Below are 16404 nucleotides of genomic sequence, written 5' to 3' on the forward strand. Positions count from 1 at the left end.
ATGAATTCTATAACATGAATGTACAACACAAAAGCTCTATAACGAAACAGTAATAATATTCCATCAAGACTAATAACATTCAATCAACTCTAAAAGGATCAGTAATATAATGCATAGTCAATACAACAGTTCTGTCTGTAAAAACCTTAATGAATTAATCTTAACAGAGCATGTGATGTCAACTTATAAAGCATATCAGATTACCAAATAACGACGATAAGAAAACCACGTAGAAATCAAATCGCAGTGATATAGAAGCAAGTGTCCTCTGGGGTAAGGCCCTTAGCCTCCAAGGGTACACCGCTTTAGGTTAATCCACACGCAGATATAAGATAATCACCAAGTTTTTATTAATGCATAAAACAAAAGTACAATGAACCAGTTCTCAATGAGACTCGATGATCAAAGTTTGATCTTTAACAGAAATTACATAAAAGCATAATCCCCCCAAAGCTAACAGTGTTGTCCCTTTATATAAGGGTGATGGCGGATATGTCTAAGTAAAGAGATAGATAAAGCAGCAATCCCTCAGGATCAAATATCCTGAGGGATTTTCCAACCTGTTAATCCTTAATCATCTCTTTTCTCCTCCGCCGAGCTGGTGTCTTCTCCTCCCTTTCCAAGCCAATTTGCTTTGATCTGCTTAGTCTTGTTTGCACTCGGTCCCCTGTCAAAGGGACAACAGTTACCCTGTTCTTTTCTTTTTCTTTGGAACAACAACTCCTCGTTTTCACCCTTTCCTGCACAGGAGAATGAAAATTATCAGCGGTTAAGTCTTGCATATTAATCTCACATGTTTTGTTATAATTCTTTATTGTTTTCCAAGTTCATGATGCAAAAAAGTTCACAAGTTCCACTGAAAAGCCACTGAAATGATCATCAAAAACATACCTTTTTAGTACTCCACAACAACAAAACTCCTTAATAGAGCTGAAAAGAGTGAACACAGAAACCAAAATCTAAGAGCAGAAGAGGTCTTGTCTGATCTGCGCACTTGTAACATAGGGAAAGTGAGATGCAACGCACCTACTACACATGGGAAGTGCGATGCATCCAGATTCCAAAGAAGAGATAGTGTGATGGTCCAGGGACGAGACTTCAACTGGGTTCTGGGTCACAGTTTGCAGCTCAGTTCAGGGATTTAGGCCGAGCAAGTGGTAATCAGTAAATAAATCACAGGGGTAGATCTAAGGAGGTTACTAGAGCCACCACAAGGGCAATTAGAGAGCTTGTAAATCGATTGTTCAATTCATAAACAAAACCCGGAGATAGACTGAAGCAACATTTATCTACTTTGCACTTGCATAGCAAATGCAGTTCAAAGGCTAGCTGGCTTGACTTCAGGCTCTGTTTGTAAGTTTATAAAGCAAAAAAATATAGACAAACAAATAATCTATTCACTCCCCAGTGGAGTCGCCATTTTGTTATTGGGAAATCTAGTGTCTATGCAGAGCTGCTAGTCCCACTAAGGCTGGTAGCTACCTTAGAAACAAACAAACTAAAACCACTTTCGTTTTCCTTTATGAGAGATAGATAAGAGGGGAAAGAAGGAGACCAACCTCTGTCTTGCGCTTGGTTCCTTGCTTGATTCCTCTCCCTTCTGATAGACCTTTGCCACTTGCTTCCTCGTTTACCCAGCTTCAAAGAGTACCTATAGAATCAAAGCAGCATAACACTATCCAAGAACAAATATCTACTATCATAAACAATATAGGACCAGATATATATTGACCACACAAATGCATATATCATCAATCATACAAGAATGTGAAGGAAAACTTGAATAGCTTTATTAATAATCAAGAATAGCAAAGAGGATTACAACCAATTGTTCTGACCTAGCGTCATCCTCTCAGCAAGAAAGCCCTTCTTGACCTCATGAAAAGCTTATATCACCCAACACTATGATGTTACACCAAGAAACTAGTAGCACTTCCTTACAAGATACAAAATTCCAGCCTCTGGATCTCTGGGATGAGGGATCCATATATAGATGTTTACAAGGGGGGTGAGTCAGCTTCTGAGATTTGATTAGTGTCCTCTCTCTGATAGTTCTTGATTCCACTTGGAGATTGATGATCTCTTACTCATCCTTGGGCGAATGCAGAGAGGCAAGTGTCACAGGAGAAGTTTCTGGAAGATTCCATGATCCTCCACCTCACAGATTGACCCTGCCATTTGTCCACTCTTGCCCATCGCACCCCATATAAGGGCTTTTCAGTATGCATCGCACCTCCCGTGTGCATTTAGGTAGGATGCAGTGCACTTTGACCATGGAGTAGGTGAGATGGTCCAATTTTGACCAGTTCTGAGTAGTTTTTCATGGAGAACTTCTGGGAGATGCTGTAATCAGTTGACCTTGTTCTTTTAGGGGTTGGAACAACACTTTTAGGGACTTAAGAGCCCTTGGTTTATGGACATTTATGATTGGTGTTGCAGTGCCCAAAAATGTTTATAACACATCCTTTGAGCAACTAGTCCAGCTCATCATCCTTTATGGCTTTGATCGCCTCCCTCACGTCCCAAGCCTCTACTGTGATATCCTCTTCCCAGTCGTGAAATCCTACCTTCCTTTCCACTTCCTTCCATTGTCTACCTTCTTCCTCTTCCTTCACTCCTTCTAGCAATACCAAAAGTAAAGGAGGACTGAATTTCAAGCCAATCCAATTGGCCTGCAAATTCTGCATAAACTGTTTGTAGAGGGGTACCCTTGCCAAGGCTTCCCTCATCCTGTTGGAGAGTGGTATTATTTTATCTTCAGGTTGTGAGGCAGTGTGTTCCACCGCCTCGTGCAGCCATGCATGCAGTTTTCTCCCAACAGTCTCTCCATGTCCTCAAAGTGGGCAATGGCTTGAGCCTGTTTCTCAATGTATTCCAGTAGCTCCTAAGGACTATTGGCCAAGTGCTGGTGGGCACTTATCACTGTTGATGGGTCATCTGGCTCTGCTATGATCATGAGAGGCTCACTGAGCTCTCTGCCTATGATACTGTGGACCTCTGCTGCTCTCTTCTCCTCATGGCTCATCCAAGAGGCCATGGCCATAAGCTGGACTCTCCTATCACCGTGTTTGGATCCCATGTGTTCATGTCCGGAAGGGCGAAGTTGTGCAAGTAGAACTTTGATAATTTGGCCCTATCCTCAGATGAAATACTGCCACATAGAGCTGCAAACTGATGATAATTTTGGAATGGGGTGATGCCCATTTGAACCAAGGTATTGATCTGAAACTGTAACCATTGATCCTTGAGGTATAGGGAATAGGATTTGGCAGGCTGCCTACACTGCAGAGCTTCCATTGCCCAGCTGTCCATGCAGGCCAGTTGGGCTTCCTTTTCTTGTACCTGCTGTTTCAGAGACTGTGTCTCCAATTCTTTTTCCTATAGCTGTCGATTCAGCGTCTCAATTTCAGTCTGCATCCCTTCCTTTCTTGGTTGTTCATCAGGGGTATCTTTGGCTATTATGGGCTCCTCCTATTGTTGTTGTTCTCCCAAGATATGAGGCTTGTCTTCCTTCCCCTGTCCCTGTAATTGTAGCTGCTATCTAAGCAGCTCATTTTCTTCCTGTAGCTTGACCCACTGTCTGCTCTCCACATGTCGTACCAAAGCCAATTCCCTCCTTGCCTCTTTGAGTTGTTCCTCCAGAGGACCTATATCTGCCACACCCTTGGAATTAGCAATTTTCATCCAAGTGTGGGTCCTCACTCTCTCTTCTTCTAGTGCAAGGAAAAGTGGCACTGTGAATTCTTGAGGAATGATCTTTCCGGCCTCCAAGAAGTTATAGTAGGAGCCTAAGTCGGGCTGGGGGCTAGGTTCAATAATGTTATCCACCTTTTCTTCCTCCTATGGTGATTTAGCTGCCTCACCTTCCATTGCTTCGGTCTCCTTCAGCCTAGCCAGTGTTTCCTGTAGAATAGTCTCAGCATCCTGTAGAGAGGCCTTTGTGTCCAACATTTTCATTCTCTCCCTCCAGGTGGATGTCTTCGAGCTTCCCCGTTCATAAGTGATGGATGCGTTGGAGGGGGACCTCTCCTTTTGTGTGGTAGGGGTGTCTACAATTGTGATTGGTTCTTTTGATGGAGGTTGGGGTCTGCCAGCCTTAATCCTCACACTCATTCTTGCCTTAAAATACAGGGGAGGCTCCTTCTTTCGCTTTTCCTTCTGCTTGGGAGATGTGCTTAGGGTGGCCAGAACAGCTGCTGCCTCCATAGCTAAATTTTCCAGTGATTTTTCCCTCTGTTGCTCTGTCTTCAGACTTCCTGTAGAAAGTCCTGTGCTGACTGTTTTCTGTCTTCCGGTAGAATTAGTTTTCGGGCTTACTGTAAAAACAGTTTTCACTGTTTTGGCCTGCTTGGCCGGGGGTGTCTTGTTCTTCAATTTTTCTTTGGTTTCCTTGGATGTGCCCTCACTTGCTTGGACCTTTTCAGTCCTTTCTGCCCTTATTTGCAACCGTTTCTCCCTTGGCGTTTGTGCTTTTACTCCACCCACAACTTTGGCCTCAGTAGCTTGGCCTTTTTCTTGTTTCTCTTCTTGTTGTCCGTGTGGTGGTCTGTCTTGGGTTTCTTTACCCTTAGTTTCCTTACCCTTAGTTTTCTTCTCTGCCTCAATATGCTCCCTTTCCTCACTGCTGGATAAAGTGAGTTCCTTGGCCAGAATTCAGATATCATCATCCTTGGACATATTGCGATCTCCCAGGAGAGAGGGACAGTATAAGTATGAAGGGAATCTTCTACTAGAAGCTTGATAAGCCCATGATGGGCCAGCTGGTTTGGTGTCCCTTCCTTTAGTTTTGTGCCACACTCAATCAATGATTGTAGGAGGAAGTAGGGGATGCTTAGCTTTTGTTCTGTGGGTAAATCCATCTTATGTCTGAGTTCAGTGAGCAACCGGAAGTGATAACCATATACAATACTGAATCGCCCCTCACAGGTAATGTATTTCATAATTTGAAGGCTGACCTCGCTCCAAAATGGATGTAGGCTAGCTCTCCGGACCCCATTTTTATCCTCTGAAAATTGTTCTTCTGGTAGGAAGAATTCCTTTTTGGCCTTCTGGCCCAATTTCCTTTCCTCTTTATCCCAGGGTATCCCCAATGGCAAGTCAGTGACCCGACTAATGAGTTGTGGGGTGATTTTTAAGGTCAATCCTCATAAATTTATAGTGGCTAGTGTCTTTGATTTAGGCTGCAGGGACCTTAGGAACTCCTCTGTTATCTCATCATTGTTACCTTGAATTCGGTCACAGAAGGTCATCCAATTTGCACGGGTAAATAGGTCTACCACCTCAGGAGTTTCTCTCAACTTCTTGGAATTCGAGGGTTCCTTTCTGATAAACCCTCCTGGCATGGTGAAAAATACTCTGTTTTGGCTTGTGCTCTGATCAGAAAGGGAATTCTGCTTATGGTTTCCTCCTTTGATTCTCAGGACAAGGTTTCTCAGATGTCTATATCTACCTTTTCACGAATTCCCTATTTATAATGTTGCTGCCACCCCAAAACTTGACTGTCAAAAGGAAATTAGGCTCTCACAGATAGAGTGCAGAGCGTGATTAGCACACCAATCACATACAAGTCACATTTTTTATGCACAAGTCAGTCCTTACAGAGGTTTATTGTTTCTACAGGAGGAATTTGTTAACAAGAACCGTGGAGGAGAATGTGACGCAACATCATTTGAAATAAATTCCATGTATCATACAAACAAACCACCATTCTTAACCCACAAGCAGACTTGTTTTAACTTTCCCTACTCCAAACAGTTTAATTTACCACCTTTCGAAATATCATGCACAGGTATGGCATTTTTTGAGCCTACCTCTCTTCGAAACTCCAATTCCGACACAGAAGATCCGGGTTTCTCTACTCCGGGAGGCTATGTTGTGCTTCCTGTAGAGCTCCTTCATGTAGAGAGCTCTGCCGGCTTTTGGAAGATGTCACGGTGCTTCTGAGCAAGCCTGGAGTGCGGGAGGAGTTTGAAACGGGCCGAGAAGCTCGGGCTAACGAACTGCAAAGGAGGAGGACGCGTACATTGCTGAAAACCGGTTGCAATAGTAAATGACAGTGGTTAATGTGAGTGTTATGGCCGAAGGATTTTGAATTATGGTGCAATTCATGGCGCGGGGGTGAGTTGTCCAGGCTGATCCGTTGGCCAACGTCACGACCATCATTCTCTGGCGTGTCTCTGACTGCCATTTTTCTATCTCTGCCATTATCCACCGTCATCACTGCCAATCCTCCAATTTCAATGCAAATCCGCTAATTTTCCTCGACTGGACACTTCCCATGTGTCGGCTCTACGTCCCTTTGGTAGATTCGAGCATAACCGAGCTCATTCGGATCCCATGAGGCCATTCGACTGACTGTGGGTGGCCAGTTGACTGGCCACCAAATTTGTTCAATCCGCACCATTCACAGACATGCAATTTTCATAGTATAGTCTATGAAATTTGACGAAATAAGGTTAGGAACTTACCTGTGTGGCCGTGGACGTGCTTTGCAGGTTTCCGGATGCTGATCGATGGCTTTGCTCACTGCTGCTTCGTGCACAGGTGCTGGAATTCCTTCGTTCATTGGCTGATGCTGTATGCAAGGCTTCGGGACCCGATCCAGTGGTGGTGAACATTGCATGCATGACTCTGTCTTTTCGCAGCTATCGAGGAGATGTTCATGATCAAGTGGAGCTAGTTGCATGCCTCCTGCGTTGATTTCAACTGCTATTGACTCCATAATGTGTACTCCAGGTGGATCAGCTGCTACAGGATTCCTGTAGGACATCTTGTAGCTGTTTCTCCTCCTGGGATGCATGCTGAAATGAGCAGGGTTTCATTCACGATTGAAGGGTGATGAAGCTTTAACAGGTAGAGTGTGTGGGCCTTCATGTACTTGATTTGTCCCTTGAAAAAAAATTGAAATCTGAAGAAAACAGGACTCTTTGCATGACTGTGCAGGAATACAAGACCAAATTGTGGTAATGGCAGTGGAAAGAGATGAAACAGGTGATGGATGGGAAAAAGGGGTGGCTGCATGCCTCATCAATAGATTTCAAGATTTAAACCCTCTTTAGGATCGATTTTGGCCTGCCCAAAGGTTCTACAAGATGTTTCCTGTAGAAATGCAGAACTTCCTGTAGAAAGCCCTGAAACTTCCTGTAGGAGGTTGAATCTTGACCCGAATGTGTCCAAATCCTGGAAAAATTGAGTGGCCATGTAGGGTGTTATAGACATTTTTGGGCCTTACAACTCCAAGCATGAAATGTCCATAAACCAAGGGCTCCTAAGTCCCTAAAAGTGTTGTTCTAACCCCTAAAGGAACAAGGTCAACAGATTACAGCTTCTCCCAGAAGTTCTCCATTGAGAAACTGCTCAGAATTGGTCAAAACAGGATCGTTGCAGCTGCTCAACTGGCTAAGTGCGTTGCATCTCAACCAAATACACTGTGAGGGTGCGTTGCATTTCAAAAGTCCCTTCTGTGGGGTGCGATGGGTGAGAAATGATAAATGGCAGTGTCATTCCGCGAGGTGGAGAGGCAATGGAAGCTTCCAAAATCTTCTCCTATGACACTTGCCTCACTGAATTCGACCAAGGATGAGTAAGAGGCCATCAGTCTCCAAGTGGAAGCAAGAACTATCATAGAGAAGACACTAATCAAATCACAAGCTGACTCATCCCCCTTATAGATATCTATATATGGATCCCTCATCCCAGAGATCCAGAGGCTGGAATTTTTCATATTATAAGGAATTGTTGTTGGTTTCTTGAGACAAACATTAGATTGTTGGGTGATCTAAGCTTTGTTTGAGGTGAAGAGGGGCTTCTTTTCTGGGAGGTTGATGCTGGGTCAGAACAACTGGTTGTAACTCCTCTTGGCTCTTTTCTTGTTTATCAATAAAAGCTATTTGATTTTTCCTCCATGCTTTTGTGTCATTGATGCTTGTTACAATTGTATGGTCAATTTACATTTGATCCTATATTGTTTATGATTATAGATCCATGTCTTTGTATAGTGCTATGTTTCTGTGATCTTACAGGCACTTTTTGAAGTTGGGAATGCAAGGGAGTAGGTAGCTGAGGACTATCAAAGAAGAGAGGGATCAAATCAGGAGATTAGCGCAAGACAGAGGTTGGTCTTTCTGTTCCTCTCTATCTATAATTCATAAAGGAAAAACAAAAGTAGATTTTCTCTGTTTGTTTCTAAGGCAGCTGTCACACCTTAGTGGGATAGAGCAGTTCTATATAGACACTTTTCCCTGTAACAAAATGGCGACTCCACTGGGGAACTAATTAGTTTGTTTGTTTATCATTCTTTGTTGTTTGTTTCATAAACTTACAACTGATTCACAAACTATCTGATTGCCCTTGTGATAGCTCTTAGATCCTCCTTAGATCTACCCCTGATTGTTGCATTACTGATTGCTTTTGCTCGGCCAAAACCCAAGAACTGAAATGCAAACTGTGACCCGAAACTCGAACAGAGTCTCGTTTTTGGCCCAGCATAGGTACTGTTCAGAGATTCTGAATTTCAGCGCACTTCCCGAGTGCACAACCTGCGCTGCATTTCAGATTCTCTGTGTTACAGGTGCGCTGATCAGACTAGCTGTGTGCAGTTGTGGCTTCTGGGGTTCATTCTTTCCAGTTCTATTCTTGAATTTTGCTACCTGAGATCTGTATATGTCTATTTGAAACCCCTTTTCCTTGCTGTTATTCCACCTCCTTTGTACAAAAGAACTGTAGATGTTTTTGTGTGTTTGTTGAGTCATTTACAGTTCTCCTTTGCAAAAGTAGCGTAATTGTACTGTCGTCCTTTGATTTGAAACTGTCGCAAGTGTCGATTTCAATCATAGGCAAGAGTTTAATTGTTGTTGATGGTCGATTATCCTGTTACTATTGCTTTTGGTCTGAATTTGTAATTTTCTAGTGTCAAGAACAAGTATTCAGTTCAAAATCGTAAAGTGTTGTGATCGTCTCCATTTTTTGATTTCAAAAGAAACTTGTTGATATTTGTCGCTTGAAAAGAAATTCAGATTTGTGCATCAACTTTCTTTTTAGCATTCATATACTAAGAAAGTCGAAAAATAAATACATGCATGTGCATTTGCATATAGATAGTCTGATTGGCTTGATTTAGAAAAGTGCATTTAGAGTGTACTCTTTGCTCTTTGTGAAAAGATTCTGTCATTCTTTTCCCTAGTAGCTAGGATTTTCATTGCATAAAGGAGATAAAAAGTTTGTTTATCATCTTAGATTGCATTTGAGGAATTACATCTACATCTCGTGGTGAACCCGAAAGGCAAACTTCATAAACAAGATCAACTTAAAATAAATTCAATGAATCTAACAACGCTTTGGAACTTAACGCACAACATTTAGAAGTCTAGGCTAGAGACGTATTCCGGCATCGTAAAGCCTGGTAACTGTTGTTCTCACTGATGGTTGGGTGATTCCTCCACTTTGAGATGATAAGTGCCAGTACAAACTTGTGCTCCCACGTACCGTCGAGTATATTTTGGGAGACCCCAATAGGCTTAATCCTTTATCCATAGGAAGCCGTGTCTGCCACCCTATCGATCGCAATGCACTAAACACAGCATTCGGGAAGATTGACTGCCATACTATAAAAAGTATTCTGCAGTTTTGCGATTGGTTTGGTAATCCCTCTACCTAGATTTTCAGAGCAGTCCCTTTCGTTCCTTTTCAGACTCCTTAACAGAAAAGGTCCATCTGAGCACTTGTCACTTCAGGCTCATTAAAAATCGAAGGAGACTAGAGTCATCTTTTGTTTTTTCTCGACTCTTAAAAATTGAAAAAACAAGTTGTGTCAAAGCGTCTAAAATTTATTTTAAACGGAATATTCATTACCCTTTCCTACGTTGATCTTGGGCTGAGAAAATGGAATCCACCAACCAAGGAATTCCCCTTGGAGGAAATCCTAGTCCCTTCTCCTCTTGGGGAGATGTTGGTGCACCCCATATGGCCACATTGTCACTTCCAGGACTGACAATTGGTTTTCCTGTATGGCTCTTCTCAACCTCTGTCGTTCAGAACACCACAATTCCTGAACAATCGAATCAGCAACTAGACAAGTCCAGAGTTACCCACCAACCTTTTACTTCCTCTAATTCTTCGTCTCCTCCTTCCTCTTCGCTTGATGGGGCTGGTAAAGCCAAAAGTCAAGTACTTAAGGAGAAGAAGGAAAAGAAGAAGAAAGAGAAGAAGAAGAAGGAGCCAAAAGCGAATGGGGGCAAACGAGTGTCGTCTAGCGAAAATCCACACACTGCACCGACCAGGCCTAAATCGCCATGTGTCATTTGCAAAGGAGACCACTATCACAGAGATTGTCCTTGCATCCCTCAGATCTTAAGGGACTGGTCTCCTCGTTTGCACAACCCGGTGTCATCAACCTCTGATGATCATGTTGAAAACACACCGTCGACTAGTGAAAGTGAAGCCCCAGGACAAAAAGGAAAATATAGATTTCCTTGTAAAATGTGCGAAGGCAATCATGCCGTCCACCGTTGTCCCTTCTTAGATGAAGCTAAAAGAGTTTGGACAATCGTCTGATTTCACCGTTATGACTTCCTCCTGGATATAAAAAACTCTTGCTGAGTCCATCACTAGTTGAAAATCCGGCTGGCCCGCTCAGGTGGTTGGCCGAAGCATCTGTCATTGAATATAAACCATCTGAACCCATACCAGACGAAAGTCAAAAGGTCGAGGCGGCAGTTGACCCGGTCTTGCCTTCAGAGGTTCCATCTTCAGATGATACAATCACTGAAAAGAACAAGGATGACACCATCCAAATTCTTTTCATAAGCACAGACTCCAACGAACATGGGGGCAATTTACCCATTCCTTTACCGCAGGAAGGAAGTTCGTCAGAGTCATACCCGGCCGTCTATTCGGTCCCACCTCCAAGCAACCTAGTTGTCTCCTTCGACTGGAATCAACTAGGCAGACCCCGTTTACCAGCTAATATACTGTTCCGAATCATTGTTCAAATATATAGAATGGTTATGGCTAGTACCATCATAGATGAGGGGGATTCTGTGAGTATCCTTTCCTCAACTGCTTGGAAAGCACTTGGTTCGCCATCGCTTTTGCCTGAGATGAGAAATCTAACAGGTTTTGATAAAGGAACCAGTCGACCGTTAGGGATCCTTCCCGATGTGCCCATAACATTGAGAGGGAAAACCATTCACATGAATGTGATGGTAGTTCAAGGACCCCTGAATTACAATCTACTCCTTGGACAAGACTATATTTATTGCATGGGAGCAATTGTCTCCTCACTCTTTAGAGTAATGTGTTTTTCGCACGAAGGAAGGGTGGTCAAGCTCGTAGACCAGCTTTCATTTCCCGGATCACGCATAGCAAATAGTCATATACCATCCCTAAATGGTATTTTCACGCAAGAAATGTCTCAATTCCCAGTCCGTCCACCCGATGAGCGTGAGTGATTCGGGAGGACATGACTGAAACCCAGGGGGCATGCAACCTGGTCTGCTTCGGCAGGAAAACTACGAGTATAGGGTAGGTTTCCGCGAGAAAATATGACTAGTCTATACTCCCGTCCGTGATTGGAAGAGGGGGTTGTTCTAGAACAATATTCTCTTGTCAAAGTTACGTGAGTGGAGTAAAACTTCCTCCACCAACCTTTGGCTATTTCGATAAACATCGCCGAAGAAGTGTTTTGTTTGCACTGTGAATAGAGAAATCTTTGGGTAGCCTGAAAGAGGTATACCTTTCCTGATAAAACAAATGCTTTGTTAGCTCGAATAAAAGGTGACCTCAAAACTCTGTTTTATACCTGGGGGCATGCAAACCTTTTTGCGTGCAAGCAAAGAGCGACTATTTATTTTTTTAAATTTGTAGGTCCTCTAACCCTTTAAACTTGTAGGATTGGTCGTTTCCTAGCTTGCATAAAGAAAGGATGTGGGGAAAAACTCTAAAAATTGCCGTTTTTATATGAGACATTCTTATCATACGACTGGATTAATCGAGCAGTTTTAGCACATAGTTCAAGCTCGTTAAAAAATAAACATAAGCCATGAGCAAATGTTTCCCCCCCGTGTTTAAGCTCGTTAAAAAATGAACTATTCCCCGGTAAATAACCATCGTGAATGTAGTACTTCAGCCATTAAAGCCTTGGTCGTGTTTGCACCGTCACCTCCACTTTTTCATTGGCCAATCATTCAACCTCATTTGATTGTTTACCCATTTTGAGGAACAGCTGCGAAGAGTGATTTCACTAGCCATCCTTGTAACACTGCCGTGATTAGAAAATTCCAAACCTTACCTGGAATCAGCTGCTACCCATTTTATCACTCGTTCCTCAAAAGACGAGTCTCCTTTAAGCTCTTTTCAACTGACTCGTAAAATATGAAAAGATTGCCGAGCCATTGGCCTCTCCAGCTCGTTAAAGGGATAGGAAGTGCTATCCCTCCTCTAGATTTTAATCTTTTTGGACCTAAGGGATTATTACACAAAAATATCGAGCACTTGTTTTGTTCGGCTCGTTAAAAGTACAGAAAATTCATCCCTTATGTATTATTTTATACTTTTTCGGACTTAAGGGATTAGATGACGAAAAAGTAATTTTGGAGTTACCTTTACGTTCCTTTTCAGACTCTCTAAAATTGAAAAGGACCAAGTTATCTTTTTCGTTAAACTCGTTAAAAAGATTAATAGCGACAAACTTGTCTATAGACGAGAACGAGTTTCATTGTCGCTAGGCTCGTTAAAACATAGCGATGGGTTTGCCTGAAGGGAAAATTATTGAACAAGCATATGTTATCCTCCTAAAGCTTGACAAAAATAAAGAGGTACTGGTCAGCAATGATTGGGGAAAATTGGGAAGAAAACTTGAAGAAACTTTGTTGGTAGCAAGTCACTCTTGAACATGACACTTCCACTCCGTGTCCAAGTCAGGTTGGGTTGTTTCATTCACCGGTCACATCACCATGGTCATGCCATACCATCCACATTTGGGGTTAATGCTACCAATACATCACATCAGTGTCACCGATATGTTCAAGAGAAGTCATTCAGTGAATTCACCTGTGTCTCACCCATTACCATACATTATACTCCATTCTTTCATGACCGCCACCCTGAACCTTATATCACCAGATCGTTTTCACCTCCATTAAAATCATTTGCTCCGTTCCGTGTCATTGATGTGGGATTCATTAAGTCCCTCCTGTGATAGATCACTTCTTGTCGACATCAGCTCATTATCCAAGAAGTTGATCTAGGAACACCCCATTCAGTACTTTGAAGCTTGCATGCCTTAATGGCAAGTTTCTCACTTCCGGCGACAGGTTTACATCAATGGCCTTCGACCAAAAGATTTTGCGTGGTGTTCAATGCCAAGTCCTTTATTCACACCACATGAATTGTATTGCGGTACTTTGAGGGTCATTATCATTATCGGTGATTCCTCTCGCGCTTGTTAACAATTTACATCATTGACTGGTAATCAAGCGATGTCTTTCCATGTTTGACTTCAGAACATTTCTCACATGGATCGACTTGTACTTCGAGTGAAGATCGGACGAGATTGAATACCCCAGATCTAGTTTCATCCATCTGGGCTGCGATATATATTCAGGGAAATAAAGACATTAAATGTACATCATTGCTGCACAGATAATCATCCACTCAAAAGGATGATGGCTCTATTAGAATCATCAGTCTACACTCAGACGATTGTCTGTCCTATGTACATGAAAATGAATTTATAAAGCTGAGCATGGGAATGCTCGCCTCAGCCAGATCATGAAAATATTATGATGATAATGTATTATATTGTATCTTATTACAGGTCTCCTCCCAGCATTGAAAGAACTTCGGATCCTCACAATAAAGCATTTCACCTGACATCAAAAGATTAACGGCCTCATGCTTTAGGGGGCAACCGTTATAGACATTTTTGGGCCTTACAACCCCAAGCATGAAATGTCCATAAACCAAGGGCTCCTAAGTCCCTAACAGTGTTGTTCTAACCCCTAAAGGAATAAGGTCAACAGATTACAGCTTCTCCCAGAAGTTCTCCATGAGAAACTGCTCAGAATTGGTCAAAACAGGATCATTGCAGCTACTCCACTGGCTAAGTGCATTGCATCTCACCCAAATACACTGTGAGGGTGCGTTGCATTTCAAAAGTCCCTTCTGTGGGGTGCGATGGGTGAGAAATGACAAATGGCAGTGTCATTCGACGAGGTGGAGAGGCAATGGAAGCTTCCAGAATCTTCTCCTGTGACACTTGCCTCATTGAATTCGACCAAGGATGAGTAAGAGGCCATCAGTTTCCAAGTGGAAGCAAGAACTATCAGAGAGAAGACACTAATCAAATCACAAGCTGACTCATCCCCCTTACAAATATCTATATAGGGATGCCTCATCCCAGAGATCCAGAGGCTGGAATTTTTCATATTGTAAGGAATTGTTGTTGGTTTCTTGAGACAAACATCAGATTGTTGGGTGATCTAAGCTTTGTTTGAGGTGGAGAGGGGCTTCTTTGCTGGGAGGTTGATGCTGGGTCAGAACAACTGGTTGTAACTCCTCTTGGCTCTTTTCTTGTTTATCAATAAAAGCTATTTGATTTTTCCTCTATGCTTTTGTGTCATTGATGCTTGTTACATTTGTATGGTCAATTTACATCTGATCCTATATTGTTTATGATTATAGATCCATGTCTTTGTATAGTGCTATGATTCTGTGATCTTACAGGAACTTTGTGAAGCTGGGCGTGCAAGGGAGCAGGTAGCTGAGGACTATCAAAGAAGAGAGGGATCAAATCAGGAGATTAGCGTAAGACAGAGGTTGGTCTTCCTGTTCCTCTCTATCTATAATTCATAAAGGAAAAACAAAATTAGCTTTTCTCTGTTTGTTTCTAAGGCAGCTGTCACACCTTAGTGGGATAGAGCAGTTCTATATAGACACTTTTCCCTATAACATAGGGAGTGTCTGTGAGGATGTCTGGTAACTTGGTATGGACCCCTGTCCTTATTTTGCATGACCTCCTTTATCTGCACTGTATTCCCTGCAACCTGCAATAATTTTTCAGAGATTAGACCTGTTTCTTTTCTTCTTTCTTCTCTTTTCTCTTTTTCTTTTTCTCTCTTTTTTTTTTTTTTGAAAGATAGCAGGGGCACCTCCATGAGGTTTTCACCCCCACTATCTGCCCTGGGCGCCTTAGAGAGGTTTTCGCCCAAGGATCTTTTTTTATTCCATTTCTTTATTTTCTGAGAGACAGCTGGGGCGCCTCAATGAGGTTTTCACCCTCACTGTCTGCCCTGGGCGCCTCAGCGAGGTTTTCACCCAGGGATCTTTTTATTCCTTTTTTTCTCTTTTTTTTTTGATGATCAAGGTGTGGACGGAACAGAGGTAGAACCCTGCTCTATTACCAGCACTGATTTTTCCACAGTTTCAAAGAACTCCTGCCTTGAAAGGGGTTTCTTGTATATTTTTAATCGATGCCCATTTACAAGCATGGGGATGACTTCTTCATCAATGGTCCTGATAAGGACTGAACCATTGTCATTGCATTTCTCCACTGTACATGGTCCTAACCATTGTCCTCAGCTTTCCTTTGAAATCCTTGTATCTTGAGTCATACAGCAGTGCCCAATCTCCCGGCTGGAATTGCTTTTCATTAAGGTGCCGGTCATACCATATCTTCCTCTGGAGCTGAACTACTTTTGAGTGGAGGAAGGCTTGCATTCTTTGTTCATCTAATCCATTCAGCTGCAATAATCTTTCACATTGAGCATGGCTGAGATCTAGGTCCAGCTGAGCTACCACCCTCAATGTATTGTACTCGAACTCTATGGACAACAAAGCTTTCTTCCTGTGGACCAGCTCATAAGGTGTGAAACCGGTTGTAGTCTTCCAAGTGGTGTTGTAGGCCCAGGTGGCATCAACCAGGCGATCTACCCAATCCTTTCTGCTGCTGCTCACAACCTTAGTCAAAATCCCTTCCAATGCTCTATTAGTGACTTCCACTTGCCCATTTTCTTGAGGATGATAGCGGGTGGAAGTCTTGTGCTTGATCTTGTGATGAGTGAGAAAATCTTCAATCAGGTTGGAGGTGAACTAGCTTCCTTGATCTGTGACTAACTCTCTTGGGTAGCCATACTTGTAGAAGATATTTTCCCTGAGAAACTCAGCCACCTTTTCTTCTGTTGCTTCTTTGATTGCCTTCGTTTCTTCCCACTTGGTCAGATAGTCGGTGCACACAATGATGTAAGACCATTGCTTTGAAGGAAGGTTGATAGGACCCACAAAATCCATGCCCCACTTCTCAAATGGCTCGAAGGTCACTTGAGGTTAGAGAGGTATTTCATCCCTTGGAGTCGGTTTCCCCATCCTCTGACATCGGTCACACTGGCTGATGTATCTTTTGACATCTTG

This window comes from Pinus tabuliformis, chromosome 6, assembly GCF_031772625.1.
Source record: "Pinus tabuliformis cultivar Carrire ecotype Pingquan chromosome 6, CPIR1, whole genome shotgun sequence".
NCBI lineage: Eukaryota > Viridiplantae > Streptophyta > Pinopsida > Pinales > Pinaceae > Pinus > Pinus tabuliformis.